Source organism: Haemorhous mexicanus, chromosome 18, assembly GCF_027477595.1.
Source record: "Haemorhous mexicanus isolate bHaeMex1 chromosome 18, bHaeMex1.pri, whole genome shotgun sequence".
NCBI classification, from domain to species: Eukaryota; Metazoa; Chordata; class Aves; order Passeriformes; family Fringillidae; genus Haemorhous; species Haemorhous mexicanus.
Window position 1 is genome coordinate 5,204,807 of NC_082358.1, and position 17,936 is coordinate 5,222,742.

Consider the following 17,936-nt stretch of genomic DNA (forward strand, 5'->3'; position numbering starts at 1 on the left):
TGTTGCTTTACTATTGATTTACAGGTTAATCCAGTGTCTCCATATAATTTCTTAAATAGGTTACAAGCACTGCCAGGAGAGGGGCAGGGAGGTGTTGGATCACAGTTTGGAGGTCTGGACAGCTTCCAGCTGCTGTGGGGCAGAGCAGAGCCAAGAAAAGCACTGTGGGAGGGGGACTGAAGCCCTTGATAACCCAGCAGCAGAAGCAGAAAAAAGGGTTGGACTCGAGGGAAGGAGTGCTGGAGCCCAGGGACCCCTGAACTGCCCCCAGCAGGATTCCCTCTGGGCAAGCAGAGGGGCCTGGGGAGAGCCCTCCATGCAGGGACAAAGAGGTCCTGGGTGCCATCCCCTGCCTGCCATCACGGAGGGGCTGCAGGGGAGAAAACCAAGCCGGGAAGCCTCAGGAATGAGATTTATTGCTTGGTTAATGACATCCTTCCCTTCCCAATGACCCGGGTGAAGCAAGGAAAGGCTGAGTGGCTTTATCTTTATTCAGTGCCTGGTCCTTGTGGGACACTTGAGCCTGATTGCATCACTTTGGTGTCAGCCTCGATAAGATGCTGATTGTGTCTCCCGGTTTTCAGGGCAGAGGAGTCCCCCAGCAGCCCGGGTGGTTAATGGGAGCTGACTGGCTCTCCCGTTTGCCAGAGCAGCTCCCTTTGGCTTCCTGCTGTAGCACATTAACACAACAAATTAACATTGTAATTGCGTTTTAGCTATTTATCGCCGTGGAAAAGGGGGGGAAAAATCTAGAAAGAAGGAAGATCACAGACAAGGGCCCAAGAGACAGGTTAGTAAAGCAAGTCTCTGTCTGCACCTCCCTTCATTTCTATTTATAGCCAGCCATTAAGTTATGATAATAAACAGCCAGCCACAGGCTATGGCAATGCCCCTGCTCAGACACAGGAAAAGCTGAGTTAAATAGATTCATCTTGCTCACTCCCAGGACTGGTGAGACTTCTACCAAACCCAAAACCACAGGGATCTAAGGGCAGCTCCAGCCCCTCTCACTGACACCCATTCATGCAGCACGGCCACGGCAAGGCACAGCCATGGGGCATTTTTATGCATATATATGTAAATCAAGCACGGGATAAATGAAACATGGAAAGTCCAACAAAATATCCCCTGACTTAATCAATTCTTTTGGCAAAGGCCAATTCACTACAGTTCATAAACTGATTCATCAGGGAGAAAGCAGCCCTTTTAACCAAATAGCAGTGTGATGCATCTGCCACCAATTTCTCCAGGGCAATTGGATCAAAAATAGCATTTATTGTAGCTCTCCCTCCCATGCAATTGGTTGTTATTTTATTTCTGTCTATATGCAGCAGTTCCTAAAGGGGATAGCATCAGGTCCTCACATAACCTATATATTTAATCAGATTATCCAATTAAACAATACAGCCTTAAATGAAAACTCTGCTATTCCCTCGAGCTGTTCTGGGAATGCTTTCATTGCTTGTTCTTGTGCTTAAAATGTACAAGCAGCACTTTTTTCTGCAGCTATTTTTGGGTATCCAGACATCTGTAAAGCACCCATCAGTAATTTTTAGATGCCAATACCTTGTTTTCCTCATCAAACTATGGCAGTCAGAAATGTCAGATTCATCTATAAAGTCACAGAGCACATAAAAATAACGAGTGCCTTTATGTTCTCTGACTGAGCAAACACAGGATGAAAAAGTGATTGTGATGATGGGGATTTTGTTGAGGAAAGAGGGGAATCCCAGCAGGGTGATGTGATTGCTGTCCCCTACAGAGCTGCTGCTTGTGCTGAGCTGCACCCTTGGGATTTTGCCAGCGTGTACCTGGCAGAGGAGCAGCCAGGGAGGCTGGATAACCCCTGGGATTCCCTCTGACTTTCCCAGCAGCCAGCACAGTGAGGTGCTGTGGGACTGATTCAGCTCCTGGGGTGCCCCATCCTGGCTGCAGGACTGCAGCAGCTCTGATGCTCCAGCTTTGAGGATTTCTGCACCACTCTGAGCAAGGATGTACAGGCAGGGAAAGGTTTTTATCAACTCTGAGCAGAGAGTGCTGGGGTTTGCAAATCCCCAGAGGAGGATTTCACATGAGGAAGGTCATCATAATGCTACAGCAGTGCCACAGGGATTGCTTTTCCCTGCAGGAACCCCTGTGAGGATCACAGCACCCGTGGCTGTTTTCCCTCCCAGCCCCATCCTGGTAAAATATGTTGCTTTACTATTGATTTACAGGTTAATCCAGTGTCTCCTATAATTTCTTAAATAGGTTACAAGCACTGCCAGGAGAGGGGCAGGGAGGTGTTGGTCTCAGGGAGGTGGAGGAAGGCACACAGCAGTTCAGCAATGTGGGTAAGTGAGCACAAACACCAAGTGTTACAACCCTGTCTTGTCCTGTGGGAACAACAGGGGGACAGTGACAGATTCACCCCAGACTGAGCAGACTCTGCAGCACTGGGGTCTCTGAGAACCAGCCACAAGGTCCAGGGTGCCAGGGGGTCTCCACCATGAGGGTCTGGCTTGGTGCTCAGGAGTTTCTGCCATTCTGGCTCCCACAGAGTGCCCAAGCTGGGGCAGATTTGGAGGTGCTGGTCAGAGCCCAGAACACATTCTGGGTTCAGTATCAGTTACACTGCAGCTCTATGAACAGAACCATGAGCCTGTGTGTGCTACTTCTGAGTCAAACAAATGAGTCCCAGAAAATTTTCTTCATCACAACACCACAAGGTAATAAAATGCATTTTAAAAATTATTAATTAAAAATCTGTTCTGTTTCTTTACTCCTCCCTACCACCCCAGTAAAGAAGGTGAGAGGCAACAACCCCTGCACCAACTCCTGGGCATTCCCTGACTTCCCAGCCCTCCCTTTTCCTCCAGAGAGCAATTGGGTGAAAAGGGGGATATTTTGCAGTCATTAAAATTTCATTTTATTTTTAGCCAGACACGCTGCCATTTGAAAAGCTCCCTGGTGAGCAGGGATTGGCAGTCTGGGGAAGAGAGAGCAGAGGCAGCAGGGGCTGGGGAGGAAGCAGGAGGTGTCAATGCAGAGGCTGCAGGAGCAGCAGAGATGCTGCTGCTGCTCAGGGAAGGCTTGGCTTCTTGCCAGCCTGCTCTGTGCTCTGAGAAATAGCAAAGCTAATAACCTCAATTACAGCCCAGCCTCTCTGGGGGCTGCTGCTGATGCCTTTGTTTATCTGAGTCCCAACGTGAAAGCAAAGATTGTTTTTTGTCTGCAGGGGCACGTGTCACAGGGACACTGGAGAAATACACAGCCCATGTCAGGGAAAGAAAGGTCAGAGAATCACAGGCTGGTTGGGGTTGGGAAGGATCTTTAAAAACCATCTAGCTCCAACCCCCCTGACATGGGCAAGGACAGCTTCCACTAGAAGGGTTTGCTCAAAGTGCCATCCCACCTATCATTGAGCCAGTGTAGATCAGCTGCACTTCCTTCCAAAATCCACTTTAAACACTGACAGCTTTAATGCTTTAAATTCTGACTGTTTTGGGCTTTCAGATATTTTAATTTGGCACCCAGAGTGCAGAAAATCACCTGTGAGGTCCCTACCAATATCTCAATCTCAGCTGAAACCTCACCCTGACCTGCTGTGGCTCTACCACTGTCCACATTTCCACTGCAACACTCATAACACATTTCCACTCATGAAGCTCATAAAAATGGGCCTGCTGGAGTTTTGAAGAAGTTTGGAGCTATTCTGTAGCAGCAGTTGGGAGCTGACTACCAAAATATTGATTTTATGAATATATTAGTTGGAGAGGGATGTCTAGAAGAACCAGGCAGAAAGAAAACCACCCAATGTCTGTTGGATACAATGATGCAACATTGCTGGACTTTTTTGCAATTTTTCCTGCTTGATTCTACTCTTTATTCAGGAAATCTGGAAGGATGGGCTAAAGAAACCCTTCATCATCAGATGAGGGACCTGAAAATGGAGCATGGCAACATCTATGCTGGGTCAAGAGAAATCCAGCCAGTGGTAGAAGTGAGCTCTGTCTCCCTCACTGGGAAGAATTAACTACAAAAGATTTCACAGACATGACTGTCACTGCAAAATCCTCCTTGTGTTTCGGGGCTGTTCCTGCTGATGAAATGAGCAGTGCTTTTGTTCATGCATGGCTGCCCTCAGTGTGTCACAGGACCCTGAGCCTGCAGGCTCAGCCACTCTTGGCTCTGCCAGATGGTCCAGATGGATGGGCCCCCACTGCAGCTGCAATGCAGCTTTTGCTGCACTGCAACTTCATTTTCTGTGTAAGAAAAGTCACATCAAGGCTTGTTGGGACCAGCAAAGTCTGCTGTTGTCAAGTTACAGGTTCCCCCTCAGCAGCCCCTAGGCGCAATACACCTCCAGGTTGGATCTGTATAAATTCCAATGAGGGTGAACTTGTGCAATGGGAGTTCAATTTTCTCAGTTCCCTGATGAAGCAGAGCAATCAGCCAGCACCACAGCCATGCCACGAGTCAGCTCTGTGCCCTGTGCAAACACAAGAAACACAAGCCTTGCTCATCGGTAGCAGCATAAATCTGAAAATACATCTAATAATCCCCACTCCCCACTCACCAGATGCTGGATGCAGAGGAACAAAACATTTCTTCCTGGCACAAGCCAGTAACAGTGCAATGCCAGCCTGCAGTTGGGTGAGCTGTGGGTAGCAGGTTACCAGGGTGTGTTAGGCCAGGTTTACAGAGGCTGATTAAAGCCAGCACCCCTCAGAGCCAGCAGGGCTAGTGGGGCTGTGGGGCTGATATGTTTTGGCCATGAAAATCAGGATCTAACTAGCAATGTAACAGCTCAGGGTAGAGAACCCTGCCTCAGGCTAGGAGTCAAATCTCTCTTTTGCTAAGAGAGCCTGACAATTTAACCTTTGCCTGATCTCACACATGGCTGGCTCTTAAAAAATTACAGTAGAAGGATTGTGAAGGGGGGAGGGGAGTTATTTTATCTTTGACCTTGCTTGCTCACATTAAATAACCAAACACAGGACACAGCCAGGCTGAACCTCTCCATGGACACACACTGGCTTTTCCACCAGCCACAAAGGGCTGTTGGGAAATGCACATGAAGCTGTCATACAAGAGCCACAGAACAAGGCAGGAGTCATTGCCTTGGCCTCACCACAGAGCTGAACATCACCCAAGCCACGCTGGAGCAGTGCTGCACTACCAGTGACTGGAGCCTGGAACCACAGCTGCACCTTCCTCTCCAGATCCCTTTTGCTCCTTTAAGGACAGTAAAGATTGCACAGAACTTAGAGCTGGAGGTTTGCCTTGCTCACATTATGTGATTTTTCAGTAAAATCACAGAAATACCAAACACATATTTAAGTTCTTCAGCCAAGCCCTCCTTAGATGCCTCCAGTCCCCAGGACCCTGTGTGCTCTCCTGCCTCCACACTGCTGCAGGAACACTTGCTGTTCCTGCCATGTTTTGGTGCACTGATGACAACTGGGATATTAATGTCACAGGCAATGACAGCCAGAGCAGCAGGAGAAGTAGGAGTGGTGACAGGAATAGGGAAAGAAAAAATGAATTTTGCTCGTGTGGATTTTTTTTATGAAATAATCCAAAAACCACCAAGGTCAGAGAACTGGTCAGCTCCAAGACACCTGTGTGGGTGACAGACCAAATCCCAGCTTGGCCTGTCCTCCTGCAGAGGATGCAGATCTCACTAGAGCATCTTTCCTCTTGCCCTTTGCTGAGGAGCAGTTTGTCACACGAGCCCCTTGGCACCGGCCGTGGTGCTGGCTGGGTTCTGTGGGTCACCAAAAAACCACTTGGAGCTATCAGAGACAGGGACCCAGAGGTGACACCAACCAGCCCCCAACCAGGCTGGAGCTCCAAGGAAAGAAGATTTGCAGCAGGTCCCCAAAAGTGAAGGGGCTGGAAGCAGGGCTGCAGCACCCAGCACCAGGACAGACACTGCTGTTACCAGTGCCAGAGGGAGACCTGGGCTTAGTGCTAAAAACTAGGTGGGTAACATAAAACTCCAAATTCAAATTGCTCTGTTCTTCAAATTAAGGTTCAGCTAAATGCAGATTAATAGCAGCTCAATAAGCATAATTAACTGTGCTCCAATTTTTAAGCTTAGGAGATTGCAGACAGCAAAGGATGCTCCCCCCTCCAGTAAGATGAGAAGGAAATAAAGAAGAGGGAGCAGTGTAGATGCTGCTGATGTTTCAGGGAGATCTGTGTGCTCGAGGTTGATTAGCAGTTGTCAGTGTCCTTTCTGTGCCAGGAGCAGATAAGCCAGGAGCAGAACACTGCAGGCAGCTGATAGCAATTCCCAGACTGAGGCTTGTGGGGGCTGAGGAGGCAGAGCAGGAAAGACTTCCTGGAGAAAACAACTTGTGATGCTGAATGGTTCTGAAGTTTGTGAAAAGTGCCTTGAGCTTACTAAATACAAACATGTCACTGAAATCTTCCTCTCCTCCTAGAGAACAGTTTTGTTTTAAACAGAAAGCAGTATCTCCCAAGTTCAAGCCCAAATTCATTTCAAATGTAATTAAGTTTGCCAAATACAAATCTTCAGCCATTGCTTACAGCATGAACTACTTACAAACATGCAAGTTTATTCTGGAAAGCATCACAAATCTTGTGCTGTCACTCCATACATCACCCTCATCAATAATGGACATCAACTTCATTAAAATAAACAAGAAAAATCCCCAGCTTTAAAGCAAAGCAGTCCCTCATGAACTCTCGGAGGTTTACATGGGGATGTAGGTGACTGGAAGGACCTATCCCTATTTAATTTCTTAAGCCTCTGAAACAACCCCAAAACTGTTATGCAAAGAGCTACAAACCCTGAGTTGCCAAGGGAAATAGAAAGACAGAGTTTCCAAGCCCCAAGCAGGACAGGTGCCCCCAGCCAGCTGGGCTGTGGAGGGGCTCTGCCTTTCAGACACAGCATCAAGCCCATTTCTGGGTAATAGCCCTATAATTTAGATATCAAACCCAGGCCAATGAGGGCCCAGCAGCCACAATCACCATGTTTTTAACCATGTTTTTAGCCATCCAACCTAGCACAGAAACCCTCCAGTAGTCCCCTTTCGTAGCCACATTATCTTTAATCACAGGCATAATAGAGATTCAATTTGAGCCTTCAGCTGCATTTTCTTCCTTGTTATTCACAGTGCTGTATTTTCCTCAGCAATAAGCAATTTTCCTCCATTTCATTTTGCATTGATCTGCCTCAAAGAGAGTCTTTTAAGGTTTTTAATAGCCCTGTGTGGAAGCCCCTGGCCAGTAATGAAGACAGAAACTCAGGGTTTTTACCCAGGAAATAGAATTGCACAAACGACTGCCAAGAGAGCACCCACTTCAGTTGTTCTCCTGCAGAAAACACCCCTGGAAGTTTGACAGGTATTTGCAGCCATTTGCCAACATTCAAGAGCCCAAATCCCACCATCAAGAGTTGCCCCAGTGCAGGCAGGGGCAGTTCAATCTGCTGCTCTCTCAGGGTGCAGTGACCACCCAGGTGTTTTGTTACCAGAGGTTTGGGCTTCATCTCCTTGCTCTGGAAACTCCTCCAGCCCTTTCTCAACAAGCAACCTCTTTGAGCAGCATCAGTAGTCTCAAATGTTTAAAAAGAAAGTTGCCAAAATCTGAAATGAATCCAGGCTGTGTAAATACACAGCTTCCCCCTAATTGACTCTTTAAATGCACCTGTGTCAATGCAGGCACCCAGCAATGTATCAGGGCTGAAAGGTCTGTTCCCCCCCAGAGGCAGCTGGGCTAACATTTCATAAATTACAATCATGTTTTCCTTTTCTGTTAATATTTTCATTCCAAAGGTCATTTACCACACACACACACTCTCTCACAAAGCTGGGGAAGGTGAAGGAAGCTGCTCAATTCCCAGGCACGGGAGTCAGTCACTCCATTAATGAAGCAAACCTACAATCTTCCTACAAAGATATTTCTATCTGCAACTGACTGGGAAAGGCTTCGTGCTGTGGATCCTCTTGTGTCTAACACCCAGGCTCTGGGAGCAAGTGCAGGACACCTCTGTGCACATGCCTTGGGCTGCTGAGGGTGTCAGATCATCCTCAGGGCTTGGAGCAACCTGCTCCAGGGGAAGGTGTCCCTGCCCATGGCAGGGCCTGGGTGGAGGTGAGATCTTAGGGTCCTTTCCAACCCAAACCATTCTGGGGTCTCTTCTGAAGCTAGGGGCTACATTTGGGCACCCTCACCCCACACTGAGGCAGCAGGAGCTGCTGCAGCCAGCCTTGCTCAGCAAGGTCTCACAGGGGATCTCTCTTTTACTGGCAGGCAAAAAGGATCAGGATCCACAGCAACACCAAAGGAGGGACCCCAAAGGTGATGGGAGTGCTGAGCCAGCCTGAGCTGGGGTCTCCCACAAGGATGCTTGGTCCCAGGAAACCTGGCAGGGTTTGGGTGCAGAGAACATGGTTTGTACACACAGACCTGAGAGCCTCCCATGGTTAATACCCTTCCTGAAATTTCTAAGGAGCACAATATTTACTCTGGCTATTATCACATTAGCCTGAGAAGGCTTGTGTGCCCTATCCTAGAGGGTGTCAGGAGCTTAATATTAATTAAATAGCAGATTTAAGGTTATTTCTCATAATCACAGCTGTGATTTGAATTATTGCTTGATGATATTCTACATTGGCCTGCTCGCTGCTTTTGATTAATTATTTGCATTTGCTGCTTTATAACATCCATGCACTGCTGCAGACAGAGGCATCTTTTTTGATTCTATCTGCATTATATCCTCTGGTCAGATGATGGATTGGAATTCCCAGCACACCATAAAGAGCAGCCTGTCCATGATATGTATCTATACCCCATATTCACTCCTCAGCATATCCTGTATTCAATCATCCTTATATTCATTTCTCCTGATATTATTATTATTATTATTATTATTGGCCTTAGGGAACTTGTTTTATAGGCTATTTAGTTTGAATTAAGCAAGTATGCCAGTCACTTCTTGTTTCCAGAAGAGCACAGATGATAAATGGTGGGATTTATGCCTGGACTCTGCTTTGGAATAGTTCCCATCTTTATTTATATTTAAGTATTATTACTATTAGGAAAACAACATTGCCAGGACCTTCCATGCACACATTTCACAAGCTTGTTAGTGGGTTCATGGGGCACAACTGGAAAATGCATTTTCTTTCTATCAACTTTCTGATTTAACCAAATATGCTCTCAAGACAAGGAGGACTTTTGCCATTTTCCCTCCATACTGCTACTTCCCAAAACTAAATTCCTTGATTGATCAAGATATTGATTATATTCCAGCCACGTTTCATCTTCATATTAAGTTGCCAATACACTGAGACTTATTGAAATTTTAATTATTTTTTTAAATTAAACACAGTTGGTTATTTAGGAGCAGTTGACTGTCTAGACTCTTAGTTGGGATGTTTGACTGTCCTTTCCCTCAGCTTTAAGGAGACCAAATCAGATAAGCACACACAGTCCAAGGGCCACGTGTGCAGGTGAGGATGGAATATTCAGCCATGTAATCCAATGTTCCCCCACACTCAATGCAGCTCCACTCGATTTTGGTGCTTTATCCCCTTCCCACAAGCAAAGCACACTTCAGATAACACAATGCTCAAACTGTTCCCCCCTTATCCCTCCACTTTCTCACCCCTCAGGTGACTCATAGCATTCTCCCTGGGGATGTCGGGGGTTGCTGGCATCCCTCGTGACAGGGGAGCAGCCGCTGCCTGCTCTGCAGCCTTTGGAGCAGCAGTGGGTCACCAGCCCCTGCTTTTGGCCCAGTTTCCTCCAGTCCTGCTGCAGCGGGCCAGGCTGCAGAGGGACAGCAGGGGGATGTCCCTCCCCTGCTCTGCCCCGGTGACTGCACAGCCACAGTGACTCCCGAGTCACAGTTCAGGGCTCTCTCCAGCCTTTGTGTGATGGTTTTGCTTTGTGTTTCCAACTGATGCTAAAAAATCCCTGCACTTAGCCCCTTTCTGGAGGCTTTTGCAGCACTGTGACAGCCTTTGGCACAGCAGTGTCACACACCATCAGCCAGAGCTGCACATTAGTCAGCCCTGCTCTCCCAAAATAGAAGTGAGCAGCCTGATGCACGCAAGCCGATTATGAAACTATTTTGTCACATCTGCACTGGGAGATTAAAAGCTGACAAATGATTATCATCATGGAAATGGGTTCTCCAGCAAGGTGAAGATTGGAAACAGCTGGGACATCACCACCAGAGCTGAAGACTGTTGAGACTGGCAGATTATCTCCTGTCTCCATACAATCCCAGCTACCTGACCAGAGATTAGGGTAGGGAAGCCTAAAATAAGGTATGACTCTATTTTTCAGACAGAAGTTTTCCTTCAGTATGCAGCTGACAGGATATTTGGGAAGGAAAATCAAACAAAGAAATCATATCCCTCCAGACCCAGGTAGAAAGCAAATCCTCTGTGAGCCAAAACATGAACAGACAAGAAAAAGAAGCACCCACAATCTTTGCCTGGAAATATTATCATGAATTAGGATGATAATTCTCACTCTCTACAAATTTTACAAATGTAAGTAGCACATCTGAGCAAAATGAATCCCCAGATGCTGCAGGATGGCTTTAAATCAAGGGAAAACAAAAGCAGCCAAGCAGCAGGCAGCAATGCAGGCTCTGGTCAGCTGATGCAGCAATGCAGGCACCCCTGCTCCCCACACTGAGACACCCTGGCAGCCCCTGGGCAGTGCCCTGCAGCCAAACCACCAAGAGATGACTCAGAAATGGCTTTGAGAGCAGAGATATCCTCGAGGGTAGGACTGCAGGAGGATGAGGCATAACACATTCTTCCCACTTAATCCTTGCCAGTGTAAGCACTTTTCTTATGGAAGCTTTAAAAAAATCAAGTCCTTGAGGCAGCAGAGGAGGGAAGTGTGTGCCTGTGCATCACTCTGCCTCCTGCTGCAGGTGTTCCCAGGGCCAGGGCAGTGTGTGGGCACTGAGCAGGAGCAGAGGGGGGAATGGCAGCTCTGGGTCCATCACATTTCTGCCTCATTGCCCTGCCAGCTGCAGCACTCTCATGGGAGGGATCACAGAATCACAGAATCATGAGGCTGGAAGAGACCTCTGAGATTATTGTCCAGCCTATGCCCTAACACCTCAACCAGACCGTAGCACCCAGTGCCATGGCCAGTCTGTTTCAAACACATCCAGAGATGGTGATTCCACCACCTCCCTGCCAAGAGCATTCCAGTACTTTATTATTCTTTTGGTGAAACATTTCTTCCTAATATCCAACCTATACCTTCCCTGACACAGCTTGAGACTGTGTCCTCTGGTTTTGTCAGTGCTGCCTGGTGGAAGAGACCAACCCCCACCTGTCTGCAGCCTCCCTTCAGGAGGTTCTAGCCTCTTGCCCAGAGACCTGACTCACTGGGTCAGAGACATCAAGGGCTTCAGGGCAGGAGGAGGAAGCAGGCAGGGGTGGAGATATTTTTACACCTGACCTTCCTTGGATGTTCAGGAGCTGGGGTTTGTTTCTCTGAAGATCCAGGTCTTGCTCTCACACACAGCCTCACTGAAGTGCCACAGCAGCTCCTGGCAGGACCTGTGCCCCCATGGAGAGAGGAGCCTGTGCTGGGGCAGCTCCTGTGATGCCAAGGGGGTTCAGGCTGGAGCAGCCTGTCCCTGAAGGGCTGCACCCCATGGGAGACCCACCCACCCTGGAGCAGCGCATGGAGAGCTGGAAAGGCCAGGGAAAAGGCAGTCCTGGAGAAGCTCAGGGAGAGCTGTCTGCCATGGGAGGGACCCCCTGATGGAGCAGGGGAGGACTGTGAGGAGTGCCCCCCGAGAAGGAAGGAGCAGCAGGGTCAGTGTGTGATGAACTGACCACAACCCCATTCCCTGCACCACCGTGGGGAGGAGGGAAGGAATCCAGGAGTGACGCTGAGACCAGGAAAAAGTGGGGGTGGAGGGAAGCTATTTTTAGAATTTGTTTGTGTTTTTCATTGCTCCACTCTGATTTTGTTGGTAATAAATTGAACTAATTTCCCTGAGTCAAGTCTGTTTTGCCTGCAGTGGTAAAGGTGAGAGATCTCTCCCTGCCCTGATCTCAACCCACAAGCCTTTTGCTGTATCTTCTGTCTTGTGTCCAGGAGGGAGGAGGAGAGTGATGGAGCAGCTTGAGGGAACATCTGGCACCCAGCCAGGCTCAACCCACCCAGCTCACACCATTATTCACCTCTGGGGAAAGCATCACCTGCAGCCCCAGTGTCATCCTGACCACCATGGAAGCCTCTGTTTCAAATATGAAATTCCACAGGGAAGTCCATCAACAGGCAGAAGAATTGGTGCAGCTCCTCCTGCCAAGCTGGAGAAGGAGAAGGTTGGTGTGGAAAGCCTGTTCAGAACAGTTCATCTACCCAGGCCCTGCAGCCTGCACTTGTGAGATTTATTTAAAGTACCCAGATACAGAAAACATCTCATGAATTCCTAAGGACTCACAGTGTGAGCTTCTAATGAGTGAGCACTCAGGAACATTAAGGAAAATGTTAGGACTTTTAAATAAACACTCAGACTGAGCTCCTGATTTATAAATGTTCTGTTTAACCAAAACAAATGCAGAAGCAGCTCAGCTCCCTGGCCAGCCACAGCCCAACTTCCAGCTGGGTGGGAATGGCAGAGAGAACCTCCCTGCCCAATTACTCACAGAAATTATCCAACAGATACATCTGTTGAGTTTAATCAAGTTCAATATTTGGGTAATTCAGGAAAAATCCCCAGCACTTCATGCTTCACATAGGGAAGGGGGTATCTTTGTACCAGGAGTAATCTGAAAGGGTATGTGACCAAGAGAATTCAATTTTCCAATCCCTGTATACTAAAATCAGTCTGTGCATTCCAGCTTTTTGAGGCTAATTTACATTTTGATCCTGCTGCCCTGCACATGGGATATGCAGAAGAAAAGCCCTTCCTGAGCCCAAAGTTCACACAAGCAGAGCAGGACACAGCACAGAGCATTCAGCTCAGTTCTTCTGCATGTTCCAGGCTTCAAGGGGAGATAATAAAACCTAAACCCACCAAAACCTCTGCCTGAATATCCACAGAGGGAAGCAGAGATAGGTGAATGTTGCTACACATTCCACTTGACCTGCTCGGTGTCCCACGTGGTTTGTAAAAGGTGTTTTCAACAAATACTATTAGCTCACTTTGTTTCCTACAAGGTACTGATTTCCAATATTTTAACAAGTCACTTGAAGCACTCTGTGATGTTTGTATTTATTGCTTGAGTAGATTGGAGGTCTCAGGTGCAAAAGCCTGCCTGGGGCTATGTGTCTCCTTCCACCAGGGATTGATTAAAGGCAAAATCCAGACCAGTAGGTAGAAGAATAATTTTATTGTTACAAGGAAACAGTTTGGATGAGAGAGGATCAGAATTTTCTCCCTTTTGTCATATATAGCTCCAAAATTTCGCTTGCTCTCAACAGTTTGGTAAGGACATATTGATTATAAGAAGAATTTATTTTTCAAATGAGCCTTTAAGTTGTCAGACCCAAGAGCCACGCTATTCTCTGTGCTCCTGTCTGAATGTGCTTTTTTCCTCTTAGCTCCCTTCCACACAAAATCTGTCACCCTGCCTTCTTTATTATTGACCCGTCACAGTTTGGAAACACAGTCTAAAATAAATGAGAGCCTGAATGCCATGGCCATGGAGTTATTAAACTGCCTGGCATTGAGGAAATTGCTTTTCATAAACATTCTCAGCTCCTGTGGCTTTTTTTACCCCTTAAGTGTTTAACACAATGAGAGCCCAAGTTAATCTGAATCAGTCTTCAAACAGAATGGTTAATAAGAAGGGAAGATGTGTTGTTGTTCAATACTGAAAGGCTGAAGTCAGAGGACAGAGCAAAGAAAGGAGTTTTCCATGTACAAATGATATTCTTTGGGCTTGCTGTCACTCGATGCACAAGCTGATCAGTGACAGAAAATGCCTCCACATTCTCAGCAGGTGAGGCCACACAGAGGATGTTCATTTAATCTCTCCTCCACCACAGATCACAGTGCCAGCACCCTCCTGCTGGTACCTGCTCACCCTGGCAATTCAAGCAGCAACAGGTGAGCAAAGAATAAATCAGGGATTTCCACATTACTGTATGAGGCCACAGAAGCACCATGAATACCTTGTAGTTGTTAATTCCCTATTAATCTTCCCAGCTGGGAGCACTCAGGCATGCCCTGTCTGTTCTAGGCACCAGACAGGAGTGGACAAGGGGGGTGCAAATCCACACAGGTTTTTGGAGTGCCAGGTACATCATCCAGAGAGATGGCACATGGAACATGTGAATCCCTCTACCAAAATCTAGACAAACCCATTAGGGACACCCTCGTGATGTCTGGGCATCCCAGTTTCTCTTCCAGGGCAGACTGACTCGACCCTACTGCTCTTACTGCACAACACACACCAAAGCTGAAGCTTAAAAAAGCTCTTTGAGCCCCTTCTGTGTGAAACAGCCAGAGCTGCAGCAGGACAGGGAAAGCACAGGATGCCCTGCCCTGCCTGCACACTTGGCAATCCCACTCAGAGCTGGGATTGGTTTCTCACTTGCACCATATAATCATGCTGCCCTTCAAAACAGGCCTGGGCAGCTTCTGTTTGCCTCAATCTCAACATCTCAGGGTGCAGACAGAAGCAGACTGATGAATCTCTTTCCTCTCCTTGTATCCAGTGCTCCTTAACAGCCCCACAGGTATGGCAGCTTTGTGGTTTCTCTGAAGTCTGACCAGTTCTGCAGCCTGGCCAGGAGATGCAGCAGCAGAACCCTGCCCTTGCTGCACTTTACTCTGAACAGGGCCCAGAGGGAAGAGGGAGCACCATCACCCTCCTCACCTGCAGTAACCGATGTGATACCCATAAGGGCTCCCTGGGGATGCCTTTACATCAGGCCTGAAAGAAGCAATGAAATTTCCCATCCTCATCCCATTTCAAGCCTCAGCAGGACAAAGGGATGGCAACCAGCCTACGAAAGCCCAAACAAAACCTGGATTTTCTCAGGTTCGTTTCCCTTGTGAGTGTGCACCCACAGGACGCTAAAACAAGGCCAACACCAGCTGCCATCCCTTTAAGAGATGTTAAACCTAAGTGAATCCTCCATCCGCAGTGAACTCCTGTTTGAAATGCCTCCAAATTGAAGAAAATGAGTGTTTCTTTTGGCGGCCCGGTCCCCCAGTCGGGGTTGCTACGCAACCGCCTCCTGCACATGGCTGATAACACTCCCGGCATTATCTCCCCGCCTGGCTGCGCCGTCAGAACAAAGCCCGGCTAATGAAGCTTTCAGATGCTCCTGGCTCTGCCTTTGACGGTTCAACACGGGTTTTCCCTGCTCCTATGTGACAGTCACAGCAGCCACTCGCTGTCCCTCCCAGCCAGGGCTGCTCCGGAGCGGGATGGAGATGCCCGGTGGGGAGCCATGGACAGCCCTGGGGCACAGCAGAGCAGCCCCGGAATGGGGAGAGCCGCAGAACGTGCCCCAGAACCAGGCAGTGGTGAGCAGGTCCTCTGAAGTGCTGAGCCATCAGTGCTACAGGTCAGGCCCATAAATAGCTCCCATTTATCCATACCTGCCCTAATACCCTTGTCACCCCTCACTGCTGCCTGCAGGTGTGGGGACAGCAAGGATGAACTCCCTCTGCCCTATAGAAAGAGAGCCAGAATGAAAACAACTCTCCAGGTTCCGTCCATTGAAGCACAGATTATATTTTTAACAATCTGTTGAAATAAATGTGGCTGTGATGGTCCCACACAGCACGTGCAGGCAGACCTAGGTGAGTTGGCACAGCAAGAACAGCCACAGCTGGCAGGAGCAGCAGCTCCATCCTCCTGAGGGACCCGAGGCTGACACACACCCATTTTGTTGTGCTACCTCTACACATCTCATGAGCACTGCCAGGTGATTCCACCCCTTTCCTGGACAGCCTGTTCCTTTCTTTCAGCAAAGAAATTTTTCCTATTCGCTAATCAAAATTCTTTAATTTTTTCCTATTCTCTAATTTTCTATTTTTCCTATCCTTTAATTTTCTCTGCCACAACTTGAGGCCATTTCCTCTTAGTTTGTCACTTGTTACCTGGGAGAACTGACCAACCCTCACCTGGCTATATCCTATCCAGTGGTTGTAAAGAGGGATAAGGTCCCCCCTGAACCTCCTTTTCTCCAGGCTGAACAACCCCAGCTCCCTCAGCTGCTCCAGACCCTCTCCAGATGTAGCAGACCTACTCCTTCCCAGCTCATCTCCCAGCAGGGCAGAACCCAGTGAAATAGAGATTTCCTTGGCCCTCCAGCATCTCCCCTCCTCAATGGGCTCACCCTCAGTACAGGTGTGGATGTGACACAATGCTGGTGTGGCCAGGCAGGGAGGATGGGTGACAGCACACGCAGTGCCAGCTGACTAGAGTGACAGACACACCACAAGAGGTGTTGGAATTCTGGATGCTGAGAATTTTAAACTTTCTGTGCTGAAAGGCACAGACTCACAGGAGAGCACTGCATTGGACCTGAGGCTGTGGAGAAGAGTTTAAAAATTGATGGATAGCACTGGGATTACGGGTGTGGAGTTGGTTACAAGTGTGTAATATCACAGGGTGCAAAACTTAGAGTTTGGGGTTTCAGAATGTAGAAATAAATATGAAGCAAGATGGAGGTTTTTGGGCAGAGGCAAGTTGATCTTCTTCACCTTCTTCTTCTTTCTTCTTCATGGGTTTGGGTGATGTTTTGTAATTGGACAGAAAACTCCACATTGTGGGTTTTGAGGGACCAGTTATTGGGTTAAAAGGGAAAATTATCCAGGTGTCATTTCCTAATTGGATAGTTTAGTCTTAAAAGACCTTGTAGCAAGAGATTGTTGGCCATTTTGTGCCTTCTAATGAAAACCTGCAGAACTCCCAGCAGTGAGACTGTTTTAGTGATGAGAAATAATAAACACCTGAGTGTGAACATGAACTGCTGTCTCAAGTGCCTTCAATCCAGACCCAGAAAAACTGATAAAGAGGGACAAATCCCTGTCACCAAATGCTTCTCAGACAGCACATGGCTCTGGGAGAAGAGCTGGGGATGAGCGTTTCCCACACCAGTGGGCTGGGAGGATTCCTGGAGCTAAAAGCACAGATACCCTCAGACACCAAGGCAGCGGGAGGAGCAGCAGCTGGGGAGTTGGGGATGGTGACATCTGCTCAACTAATGACGACCGAAGGAAGCAATCTTACTCTCAAAGACATAAATCCTGCAAACAACCTGGTAAGAGTCACAAGTGAACACAGCACCCAGGGAATCAACGCAGCCCTGCTGGAGGGGGAGGTTTTAACCCAACAACCCACCTGGCTGCTCTGCCTTGCTGGGCTGAGCTGAACAAAGTGCAGCGTGGGTGCCTTTTTACTGGAGACAAAATTGCCGAACAAGAGACAATTATGTGACATTACCATTAAAAGCAGCGTGTGACAAAAAGAGCTCTGAGTCTGTGTATCCTGAGGTCTGCAAACCCCTTTCTCCACTTTTGTGCTAAATAGGTCTCATTTAGCCCATTTGTTCTGTCCCAGGCAGGCAAAGCGAAAGTAGGGTTGATCGATTTGTTAATTACAGTAATTTTATCTTAAATAGAGACAGCTGAGTGTTCATCAAGTCACAACTCTGCCTGTTACCGAGAGCCCTACCCCCTGCTCAATAATTAGGGATAATGAGTGGCTGATAATAAATGCAACCCACAACAACACGCTCTGAGAGGGTGATGCAGAATCAGGAGGACTATTAGGGAACCCCCAGGTCTATTTCTCCTTTTGAAGAAAATAAAGTAAAATCTTTAATTGTGTCTCTTGAAAGCCTCAGACAGCTCTGCCAGTTTGTTGTAAGTAAAAGGCAATTACTGCACTTTGTGGCTGTGCTTGTGTCCAGAGAAGGCTGAACCAGAGTCACCAGGGCAGGTAGGGGTGGCCCTTTCCTCCTGC